This window comes from Lissotriton vulgaris, chromosome 1_2 (assembly GCF_964263255.1).
Source record: "Lissotriton vulgaris chromosome 1_2, aLisVul1.2, whole genome shotgun sequence".
Taxonomy (NCBI): domain Eukaryota; kingdom Metazoa; phylum Chordata; class Amphibia; order Caudata; family Salamandridae; genus Lissotriton; species Lissotriton vulgaris.
The window spans coordinates 120,529,131-120,542,054 of NC_141686.1; the positions used below are offsets into that span (position 1 = coordinate 120,529,131).

Sequence of the window (12,924 nt, forward strand, 5' to 3'; positions counted from 1 at the left end):
TCCAGCAAACTTGCAAAGCACGAATACGGTGAAGGATGCGGAAAATGGTTGGCATGGAAAACTAAAACTGATTTGGTTAGAAACAAAGTGAGGAGCATTATTCCAGATGACCAATCGGATCAAAACGCGGATGAAAATATCATCAGGCAAGAATTCTGGAAATTCTTTAAAGAGCTTTACACCGAAGACACAAATCCACGAGTTCAAATGATCGACTCCTATCTGGAAGATGTCGCACTCTCAAGATTAGCGGAAGATGAAAGCGAAACCCTGAACAAAGAAGTCCTCGAATGTGAAGAGGCAGACGCCATTAAGAGCCTGAAAAAAGGAAAGGCAGCGGGGCCCGATGCTATACCAAATGAATTTTACATGGCATTAAAAGATTCTCTACTTCCTCATATGACTAAATTAATCAATATAATTCTTAAACAACAGGAAGCTTTACCAGATTCCTGGAACGATGCCATAATTACAATCATTCTAAAACCTGGAAAGAACCCTGCCAGATGCGAGTCGTATCGCCCGATATCACTACTAAATGCAGATTACAAAATATTCACTAAAATAATGGCAGGACGGTTAGGGAAATTGTTACCAAAATTGTTGCACCAGGATCAAAAAGGGTTCATTAAAGGGAGGAATCTACATGAAGTTACACAAGAACTTCTAACTGCAATAGATATCGCAGCACATGAGAAAACTCCTCTCACCATACTTACCGTAGATGCCGCAAAGGCATTTGACAGGGTCAACTGGGCCTTTCTTGAAAAGGTTATGGTCAAAAATAACATAGGATCAAACTTTATACATATGATAAACCAAATATACAAGAACCCAAGATCCAAGGTCTTAATAAACGGTAGCCTCACAGAAGATATAAAAATAAGCAGAGGAACGAGGCAGGGGTGCCCTCTTTCACCCTTGCTTTTTAATTTATACATCGAACCGCTAGCGAACAAGTTAAGAAACAATGAAAAAATCACTCCATTCAAACACCATACATGGGAGAAGAAAATCGCACTATATGCGGATGATTTAATGATCTTCACGGATGACTATCCAAAAGCTAAGGAGACTATCGAAAAAACTATAGAAACATTTGGGAAAGTTTCAGGGTATCTAGTAAACCAAACAAAAACGGAGATCATGACATGGAATACCTCATTTCAAAGTCGCAACATAAAAAACGAAATCAGATACTTAGGAATCCTAGTAAACCACAATATAAAAAAGATTCCACAACGTAACCTGAACAAGATAACTGGAGAAGTAAAGAAATTGCTTGAAGCATGGGCCACTTTACCACTCAGCTTGATAGGGAGGTCAAATATAATCAAGATGACCATCCTACCAAAATTCACTTTCTTATTTAATGCAATACTACTAGAGTTTGGAAAAAAGGAGCTAACGCAGGCACAGAGAGTCATCATAAGCTTCATATGGGCAGCTAAAAGCAGAAGGATTGCTTGGAAAAAAATCAGGAAGGGGAGGAAAGATGGAGGACTAGCCAGCCCGGATCTGATGGAGTACTGCAGAGCCTTTCAATTTAAGAACACCAGAGTACTACTAAAAAACCACGAAAACTACCCAGATTACTTACAAGCTACTACAAATCGAGATGATCATGTATTGTTTAAGTTTGGGCATCCCAAGTACTTCAAAAAAATAAAACTTAAGACACTAAGGGACGCAGCAAGGTTGTGGGCACAAATAAGAGGAACTCTAAAAATAACATATTACAGCAAATGGGCCCCCATCTGGGACTCTCCAGGAACCCCAGAATGCCTTAAAGACATACTTGCTCTTCCATTAAAAAGGGCCAACATAAATTACTGGGGGCAAATACTAGATGGATCGAATCTAAAAACATGGTCAGAGCTACAAGAGTTGACAAACAACACGCTATCAAAATTCAAATTCTATCAAATTTTAAGTTGGTCAAAGACTTTACCCAACACAAACTATGATAGCGATAAATTGGAAAAGGAAATGGTTGTAACAACACAAATACCAAAAGAAGTAGCAAAATGGTACTGGGCTCTGATAAAGGCCAACGACACAAACCCCAATACTGAAATACAAATTTGGGAGAAAGACCTACCAATAGCAGACTTAGACCTAATTTGGGAAAAATCTGTCTCGAAATGCTGGTCAACTCTGAAATCCGCGGCCTTAAAAAGGAATCACCTGTACACAATCCACAGAGCATACTGGACACCAAGAAAGCTCTCCAAATTTAAGAACGCAGGAGTAAAGAAGTGTCCAAAATGTGGAGAAGAAAGAGCAGACGACATCCATATGTTCAAAAACTGCCCCCAACTGGAAGAATTTTGGGACCAAGTTGGTAAGACCCTGAGCACGATCTTGACCAAGCAACTAATTGTAAGTACAACTCTTGTCCTTTTTGGGACTACAGAACCAGGATACAAAGGGGGGCTCACTAAAGGGCAAGAAAATCTCCTTTTTGTATTAATAGTTCTTGCAAGGAGAGAAATCTGTATAAAATGGATAGGGTCCTCTAGCCCAACTCATGCAGATTGGTTGAACTCGGCCATAAGAATAAATAAACTAGATCGGAAAGGAAAGGCATGCAAGAGATTCCAGTTCTGGGAAAGTTTCGAAAGTTTCTTAAACCCCACATAAGATCTAAATACCAGTCCAATGATTAACGCGACACATCTTCTGGTGGACAAGTACGGTACTTGTCGAGTAGTCAAGCTGACTAGCTCCCCTCGCTCCAAACCAGAGATAATGGTATGTAACGGGTAAAGGAAACTCCTCTAAACCAAATGAGGCTAAAAAAACTCCCCAGGCAAGAGAGAATGAGGGGCAGTTTCGGATAGAATCCAGAGGTAGACACCTGACACTCCGTATTCATACAGGTATCGCAAGATGAGGACAAAAAAAAAAATAATGAGAAAAATTACTACCGCTATTAGTGTACCTATTATGCATTTGGCTTTTCGGTTTGGGTTGCCGTTCTCCATGTTATCAAACAGCGTAGCTCTTTCTTTTGCGAAGAAAAGTTTCTTTTCAAGTCTTTGGTTTGCTTTATTTGCTTTCTCAATCTGTAAAGTGCTCTTTATCAACAAAGTCTCTTTTCACAACAATGTCTTTTTATCTTCAGAAATAGACAACCCTAACCCTTCTCCGTCCTCTAAATGTAATCCCTAATTTTATTCTTCTTTCCACTCGGCGCTAGGTTATCTTCTTCTTTATAGCTTACACACAAAAGTCTTTATGCATCTACAATATTCTCGTACCTGCAGCTTTAATAACATGTTCCAATAATTCAAAACGAATGACTTTTTCTTCTTGTTCTGGTATTTGATGACCAAAAGTCGGAAACTGTAATCGATTTAGCACTAGATCTTTGATCCGACTTAGGTATGGGGGTATGGGAAGTGTGAAAGTCAGTAACCCCTCAGTCTCGAGTCCAGGCGTCAACATCCATATCTCCACTGCCACAAATGGATCGAGATCGATCACTTTCACTTCTTTCACTCTCCCAGATTTCTGTCCCCAAGACATCTGCTAGATAAGTCCACTCTGGGGTGGCGTACCTTCTGCAGGGCACACGTACCCTTCTCGATCTTCTCGGACTCTCAGAGCCTGAGTCTGTAGTTTCTTCTTCTTGATCCGACTCTTCAGAAATCGGGACAAGGGTTCTTTCTTGATTTGTTTTTAAGTTTGGCCTTCTCTTTCTCTCCGGCCAACTGGCTTCGTCACTCCTTGTCCTCCTGCTCCTTGTTCTTGGACTTGTCTCTTGATCACTCACAACTTGATCGGTGTCTGACTCGAACTCCCAATTACTCTCTTCTCCTGAGGCGACTTCGGTCCCACTAGTGTCCTGACCATCGTCGGCCTGCTCTGACACAGGCTCAGCCTCTTCGATCACCTCTACAGCTTGGCTTTCCCCCTCTGTGGCTTCTCCGCTTTCCGCTGGATTCTCATCCGAGAGAGGAGCTGTTTCTTCCAGAGGTGTTGGCACTCTTCGGGTGTGTGAAGCGTGTATCCAGTTGGGCAAACCTCCACACTTTACTGCAGTGTTCGTAACTAGTATGACTTGGAACGGTCCTCTCCAGCGCACGTCTAGACAGTTCTTCCTGACGTGCTTCTTCACCAGGACCCAGTCCCCCGGACACAGGTCATGGCACAAGTCTTGTGCTGATGGAACCTCTGCAGCCTGGACCTGGAGGGACACAGAATTAATGGCATCAGATAGTCCCTTGCAGTAGTCCAAGATCAAATCGTCTGTGATGTTCAACAACGCTGCAGTCGGAACCGATGGCAATCTCATAGCTCTCCCCATTAGCACCTCGTGTGGAGAGAGACCTGTTTTTCTGTCTGGCGTGCTACGTATGCTCATAAGAACCAATGGAAGTGCATCAGGCCAATTCAGGGATGTCGATGAACAAACTTTGGCAAGTCTGGACTTGATTGTACTGTTGATTTGTTCTACAATCCCTGAAGCTTCTGGTCGATAACTGCAATGGAGCTTCTGATCAATACTCAAGGCTGAACATAGCATCTTCACTATTTCGCTATTGAAATGAGTTCCTCTGTCCGATTCCAAAGAGGATGGCACCCCGAACCTCGGTATCAACTCTCTAAGCAACAATTTCGCTACTGTGAGTGTATCGCACCTACGTGTCGGGTAAGCTTCAACCCATCTAGAAAATATACAGACAATCACTAAAACGTATCTGAGTCTATTGCATTGAGGCATTTCAATGAAGTCAAGCTGCATTCTGTTGAAAGGCCCCCCAGACCTCCCAATGTGACTCAGTGTGACTGGTGTTCTCTTTCCTACGTTTAGTTGCTGACAGATCGCACAACGCTGACATACTGCTTCTGCCGCTACTCTAAACTTCGGATTAAACCACGTTTGTCTGAATACTCTCACCATAGCATCTCTTCCTATGTGTGCTGATCCATGCAATTTCCTTGCCGTTGGACTAACAAGTTCGTTTGGTAAAACTGCTCTCCCATCTGCAGAGATCCAAAAGTTCATTTCACTTTTTGTACATCCAGCTGTCTCCCAGCCCTTTTTCTCATCATCTGGTGCATTTTCCTGAACACATTTTAGCTCATCCCATGTATCTACAGTATCTAACAACATTGTCAATTCAGTTCTTTCCTGTATTCCCCCCACTTCTACATTGGTGTGAGAATAACCTTGTTCTGCACAGTAACGTGCTACCTCGTCAGCATAACGGTTGCCTTGCGACACAAAGTCTACGTTCTTCGTGTGCGCGGCACATTTGACGACCGCTATGGCTGACGGACCTTGCAATGCCTCTAACAATAATCTCACGAATTCTCCATTCCTAATTGGAGAACCCGAGGAGGTCATGTAACCTCTTTGAGACCATAACTGCCCATAGTCGTGAACTACCCCGAAACCATACTGGCTATCGGTGTATATGGTGACTCGAATTTTGTTACCTGCTAAACAGGCACGCGTCAAAGCAATAATTTCAGCTACCTGAGCGGAATGTACTCCTTCCAGGCAAGCGGCTTCCACAACTCTGGTAATTGTACAAACTGCATATGCTGCTCTCAGCTGACCAATATCGTCTCTTACGCATGAACCATCAACAAAGAATATTTCATCGGGGTCAGTCAATGGCTCATCTACGATATCTGGTCTCGGTTTGGTGCATAGCTCAGTCACATCTAGGCAGTCATGATCTGTACAAATTTCATCATCAATCTCATTTGGAAGTGGCATCAAAGTTGCAGGATTCAAGACGGAGCATCTTTTTAGGGTCATATTCTCGGCAGCCAAAATGACTTGCTCGTAGCGTGTGAGCCTGCTATTCGTCAGATGCTGAGTCTTAGTCCTGGTCATTAACAATTCTACTGAATGCAGTACGTACACCACTAACTGATGTCCCATTACCACACTTTCACATCGTTCAATGCTGACACCCGTTGCAGCTACGGATTTGAGACATCCGGGCAACGCTGCGGCTACTGGATCTAATGTAGCCGAAAAATAAGCAACTGGCCTACGGGCATCTCCGTGTATCTGGGCCAAAACTGCTAAAGCGCATCCCTCTCTTTCGCAGCAGTAAAGCAAAAATGGTTTTGTGTAATCAGGCATTCCTAAAGCCGGGGCACGACATAAGTCCTCCCTCAGCTGCAAAAACGCCATCAAACAATCCTTGTCCCATGGTACCGGATCACTTACTCCTTTGTGCGTCAGTTGTAGTAACGGTTTTGCCTTCAGTGAAAAGTTGGCTATCCACTGTCGACAATAACCGACCATGCCTAGAAACATCCTGACTTCTCTTTGTGTTTTAGGCGCGTTCATTTTCATGATCGCCTCTATTCTGTCTGGAGACACCTTCCGTTTTCCCTTTTCAATCCTGTGGCCCAAGTATTGCACTTCGGTCAGACAATACTGCAATTTACTTGGAGAAACCTTGTGTCCGTTCTCGGCCAAGTGATTTAACAAGGTGATGGTGTCTATTTTGCAAGCTTCCTCAGTTTCTGACGCAACTAGGAGGTCGTCTATGTACTGGACTAGAACCGAGTTCTTGGGCAGTACTAGACTTTCAAGATTTTTCTTCAGCAGCTGGTTAAAAATCTATGGGCTTTCTGTATACCCCTGAGGGATACGACACCATGTTAAAACGAGATTTTCCAGCTTAAAAGCGAAAAGATACTGGCTTTCTTCATCTAAAGGAATCGAAAAGAAAGCCTGGCATAAGTCTATCACGGTGAACCATTCAGCTTGGAACGGTATCTGAAACAATATCACTGATGGATTCGGTACCACTGGACAACATGAAACAACGATATTATTAATCTTTCGTAGGTCCTGCACAATTCTGTATTTCCCACTAGGCTTCTGCAAACCCATAATCGGGGAGTTACATGGACTTCCCACGATCTCCTTCAGTATTCCCTGTTTAATCATGGATTCGATCACGGGCTTTATTCCTGCAATCGTCTCCGGTGTCAACTTATATTGTGGTATTCTTGGATACTCGGCATTGGGTCTTACCATGATCTTTACTGGCTCTACCCCTTTGATCAATCCTATTTCTTCTCCAGTAAAATCCCACACCGCAGCTGACACTTTCTCCTTCAAGTCCTGTGGAAGCTCCTCCACTGTCAAGGTAGGATATAGTTCCACGCATTCCTGCGAGTTTACAACTTTAAAATCGGCATCCTCATTGTTGGTCTGCACTTCTACTCCTTCAGGTGTGCAATGTATTGTGCAATTCAGTTTACACAACAGATCTCTTCCTAACAGACACACAGGGCTAGAATCACAGATTACAAACTGATGTTCATCACTGTAATTCCCTATCTTCACTGACACTGGTTCTGTCAGAGGATTCGTCATCCTCCTGTTTGCGACTCCTACCACCTGAATCGTCTCTCCCGACATTGGCAAACCTGGGACTACCGCTGATCTCAAAGTGGATCGAGTGGCCCCCGTGTCTACCAAAAAGGTCGTAGGACATCCAGCTACTTCGGCCTCTACGTATGGTCCTCTCTGGTCTATCTCCAGGGCTGCACCTAGAGTACAGTCTTCTTCTCTATTCACTCGTTGCCCTGTAAGAGGATCAACGTAGTAGCATTCTTCTCCTCCTACGAACAATGGTATTTGTCTATAGGTTTTCCCTCCATTTGTAATGCGAGGCGGTTGAGGGAACGGGGCTCGAGGAGTCTTATTCCCCCCTTTGATAAACTTTCCCTTCGGGACTGTTGTTCCCTTTACCATGCTGGGTTGAACCTCATCCTCCTCCTGTTCTAATCCCCCCGTCTCGACATTATAGGGACACTCGCGTCTCCAATGTCCCACCTCGTTACACTGATGGCACCTCGTTGTCTTTTTCAGTGTCGCGATGTCTATTCTCGGTCTCGGTCTTTCTTCCTCATCTCTGCTCTGATTATTCTGTTTCTTTACTGGGGTTCCTGTTCCCTGTTGTCGCTGTACACCCTTTCCAGCTGATTGCATCTGCACCAACATCAGCTTTTCTTTAAGTTTCTTTGCTTTTGAATCTATCTCGTCGCTACAGTACCTCGCATACCTCAGAATCTCATCTAACGGTTTGTTCTGCCAACAAATCAAATGCTGTTGAATCATCAGGCTTATGTCTGGCCTCAATCCTAGAACAAACTTCGACACAAACTGTCCTATGTCTTTAGGATCCATGACATCCAACCCGCTATACTGTTTGAATGCTTTCAGCAATCTCTCGTAGAACTCGTGAACTGTCTCTTTAGGCTCCTGAGTTGTTCGATCTATCTTAACCCAGTCTATGTCTTGCACTGGCACTTTCTCCTTTAACCATGCTATTACTCTCTCGTACTTTTCCATGACTCTATCTGATGGACCATTCGTCCTGGCATCTCTCGGAGGCTCACAAGCGGGCCATTCGACACTAAGTTTGCATGCCGTCCACAAATCTCCGGGTACTACGATATCGAACAAGGTGTTCAAATCGATCCACAGCACCTTAGAGATCTTCACGAACCTCTCTACCTGCTTGTACCACTCTACGGGGTTCTCTCTTAACTTGGGGAAAGAATTAGTAAATGCCGCTAAATCCCCCCTACTCCAGGGCACATGGACGTAGTTTCCGTTCGCGATTTCTCGCAAAGGGAAAGCTTCCATTCGCATTAGATCTCCATCCTGGGACTTCGCAAGTGTACTCCTTCTAACTGTTCCCCTCTTGGACCATTTTTCCTCCCATCTATCCAGATCCCTCCATATCCTGATACACATGATTAGTTCCCTTATGTGTACTCTTAGCCCAATCGTCCTACGCTCATCTAGATCCTGATCCGTGCAAATTAGCCTATGGTTAGCCTGTAAAGCTTTAGTCCGTGACATGTCTATCATATACTTGTCTGCCAATTCAGATAATTTTTCATGAGCTGCCCTTGCTTTCCGAGTCACATCCTTAGATAAAAACAGTATTTCATCCGGTTCGTACAGCTCTAACCTTTCTATCGCCACTGTGCCGTCAATTATCTCATCCAAGTCTGATTTTAAACTCATTACATCAAGCCGTCTTTTCAGCTCTCAATACGTCAGTCCTAGGTTGTTCACTTACACCCCTCTCATCTCCACTATGCGCCCTACGTCTAAGCACAGGTGAATTATGAGGAGTTCTTCTTCCATCTCTTTGTTCCCACCTCTCTAGATCCCAAGCTTTTCCATCTTCCCTTGGGGTATGGTGGAACGTTAATCCATTCCCCATCACTACATTCCGTCTTTTCGGCTCGGTTTCTCTAGATACAATATAAGATCCTCCGTGCTGCTCTGTATCACTGCAAATCCCTTGCTGTCTGGTGTCGCTCAATAAAATGAAGGGTCCTCCACGGTCCTCCATGTTCCCGCGATCTCGTTCGTGATCACCGGATGCATGGCGAGACGTTTCGCGACTCTCCATATTCCCCTGACTTCGTCCGTGATCACCGGATGCATGGCGAGACGCTTCGCGACTCTCCATGTTCCCGTGATTCCAATGTCGCACATTTTTGTCCGGGGCATGGTGAGTGCACTTGAAACTATTTCGGTATTCCTGCGTCCTTTGTTCTCCCTCACTAAGGATGACGCGAGGCACTCCCCCACACCCTGCACTCCTGTCATCGCACATTTGCCTATTGCCACTGGCAGTATGGCAAGTATCTCCTCTGCTTCCTTGACTCCCTCCCTCCCACTCAGGGCTGCTTTCTCCAGCTCCGCAGTGAGAGAGGATCCTGTTATCCTGGTCACTCCATTCTGCTCCTGTTTCTAATCTTTTATTCTGAGTCTCTTCGGCAGCATCCCATTCTCTCAAATACTCCCTTAATTCCTTATAGGATTTTGGTTTCGGTCCCCTCAAATCCATCTGTCCTCTTTGGCCCCCCGGTTCTATCCAGGGACCCGTTGCGGAATCTAGTGGGGTACTCCGACTCATTGGTCCTAGCAACTGCCTTTGGGAATTAGTCGTGTTATTCCTTCCCTCTATCTCTGCCCTTTCCCTGTCCCATCGTGCCTGTTCCTCCTGCTGGACCCCCTCTGGGTTGTAGATTGACACTATAGGGCCTATGGTAACAGGTACTTGTAAAGCGTCGGGCATTTGATACGACCTTGCATGCTGTGTTTCTGGCACCTTCTGGACCACGAATCTTCCCACTACTCTCTGTTCGGGACTAGATTGAGGTACTTCCTCACCTTTCTTGACATCCCACTCTGTTACTGGGAGCGATTTATATTCCGCCCATCTAGCTCCGTCCCCTTGCTGTAATACAGGACTTTCGGCTTCTCTGTTGTACGGAGGTGGTCTATCTGTTAATAGTCTCTCTATCAGATCCTCATCTGGCTCGCTATCCTCATCTTCTTCTAGAGGTTTCTTTTCTCCCGTAGCTTCTAACATTGTGAACAGTTTGTCTGCTTCTATCTTTTGCACCCTCCACTTTTTAGCTTCATCGTCCCATTTAGCATCCTGCACTGCTTTTACCGATCGCCTCACTCTTTCCTGGCGCCTCTTTAAGCTCTTTTCGTGTGCTGCTCTAAACCATGCACTAAGGGCTTCGAACTATGTTGGCCTCGGTAGAGGTCTTGTTGCAAGCATTACCGCTTTCAGTTGGTTCAATACTTTCAACTTAAACGTCCCGTATCTCGGAAACGTCAGTTCCTTATTCCCTTCTGTTAGCCTATTCCACTCGGAGATCCATAATATCGAGTGTAAGCCTACATTCACTGCCATATGATAAGCTGGTGTGCCTTCTGGTGGAGCTTCTTCTCCGGCATACAAGTTTCTTCTATCTCTCTTAAAGATCGCCCTTAAACGTTTAAAACACTTCATTTTCGATAATCTACAATTTTCCTTTACTCTCTTCCTTGTTTACGTCCCGATGACAAAACAACCAATCCCTACGCGGCTCTCGCTAATCGGCCTATCCCAGCGCACCTTTACGCTGACCGACCAATCTCAGCGCGGCTCTATGCTGACGTCACTCGTTCCCTCTGCAGCAGTTCCCCTCCTTTCTCAACTCGTCTCACGATCTTGCATGCGTTTTCATTCATACGCTGAACAATGACTACTTCCGTCCAAGCGATCACTTTTCTCTGACTGTACGGCCACAGTCTAACTGTAATTGTCACCTCAACTGACGAAACGTCTTTCCTCTCACGGTCAGACGATCGCCTTAACTGATAGGTTACTTACACACAGTAAACGTACGACCAGCGTCCGTTACTCATACACTCACTCTTACGCTCCCCCTATCATCGGTCCGTCGGGCGATCAATGGTACCTCATGACCCCCTTTCAATGGTAGACAAATTACTCTGGGTGTTCGATACACCCGAACCACTTAAGCTCTCCTTGAACTTAAGATTTTATCCGGTTGCGCGCGCTCACAACCTTCCCTCAATCACACTACAGGCATTCAACTCCGCTTGACATTACAACACAAGTACAACATAAAATACCGCAATCTTACAACGCATGACCCTTATACTCACTCTCGACCGATTCTGCTGCTTTTCTCTCGACGCACCGTCAGCACCTTCTTCGGCAGGGATTCTTCTTCTGGTCGCCGATGACTAGGGACCTTGGGGTAATCTAGACCTGACCTAGGTTGTCTTCCTCAAGAAAAAAACCATCCTCTGCTACCAACTGCGGGGAATGAGATTTTGATACCCTTTTTGATCACTTAGATACTAATCTCATTCATCAATTTGGATCGGTTATTTTCTGTCATTGAGTAAAAGACAAACCCCGCATAGGTTAAATTAACCCCATGAACTGACGCAACTCTGAAGGACCACTTACGACTGATGAAGTTTTAAAAGTTTAATATAAAATCAAGAAAAGTTGCATATACAATCCTCTCAGGATAAGATTCAATAAGTATACAGGAACTAGAAGGAACATAAATTCCCTAAAGAACCTCAGTCTACAAAAGAATACAATTAAAGTCAATTCAAGAATCAGCAGATTAAAAAGCATCGACACAATGTGGTCCCGTTGCGTCATCTACAAAAAGAATAAACCAAGTTAATTCTGTCCCTACTCTGTACTATGTGACATCCCTACTTCGCAAGTTCCTTACCTAAAAAGGTGTCAGCAGTTTGACTTCCAAAGAAGTTCAAACTCTCTTAACCCCTAATGGTAACTTATGTTGAAAAGCAGTACCCTCTCTGCCTACCCATCCGCTCTCTAAGGGTCCTCGGCCTACTGCTCTCTTGCGCTCTGATCTCTCTCAGCGCTCGCTCCTAACTTGCTATCAGGCCATCTGTGCTCTTAGCTCTTCGCTATCTCCTCCCCGGGATGCTGTCCCTAAAATACACAATCACAGTATGGGTGGAACGCCTCTTCGACGCCCACCACGTACTTTCCCAATGATGTCATTCTTTGCTCTTTCCATGGCTTCATCTCTTCGCGTCGTCCGTTAAGTTGACCCTTCTCCTTAGACGCCATCTTCGTCTTCTTGCTGGTGACTTCATTGACATTTCATTTGACACTTTCAGAGCAAAAGTCTATCACCTCAGCAGAACTCTACTCTTTACGACTGTATTCGTAACCTTAGTTGGTCCTGTGAACGGTCGTTTCTAAACAAGACTCAAATTCCAAGCGTCTCTAATCACGTTTAGGCCATAAACTTCGTCCAGCATTGTCACCTTAAATCTAGCAAGACCTTTGACTCTGTCTCGCACATTCAGATCAAGGCTATTCATGACTCCTGTGAGCCCACTAAATTACATACAGCGGACTACACTCCTGTGAACTCTTGGTCAGTTAGGTTAAAACCACATATGACTAAACCGTTTCTAACATTCCTACAAACTCTTTCTACACAGTATAACCTTCAACACACATTTATATATAATCGAATTTGGCAAATCGTTTGCTTATAAGTGAATACATTCTACATATAACGCAACATTTATATTCTCTTGCTTAC

General features: G+C 44.5%; 1 protein-coding gene across 1 annotated transcript in view; it reads right to left on the minus strand.

Annotated features, from left to right (window-relative positions):
• Positions 1-12,924, minus strand: part of LOC147734664 (uncharacterized) — a 5,992,067-nt gene that overhangs the window by 2,039,515 nt on the left and 3,939,628 nt on the right. The window lies entirely within an intron of this gene.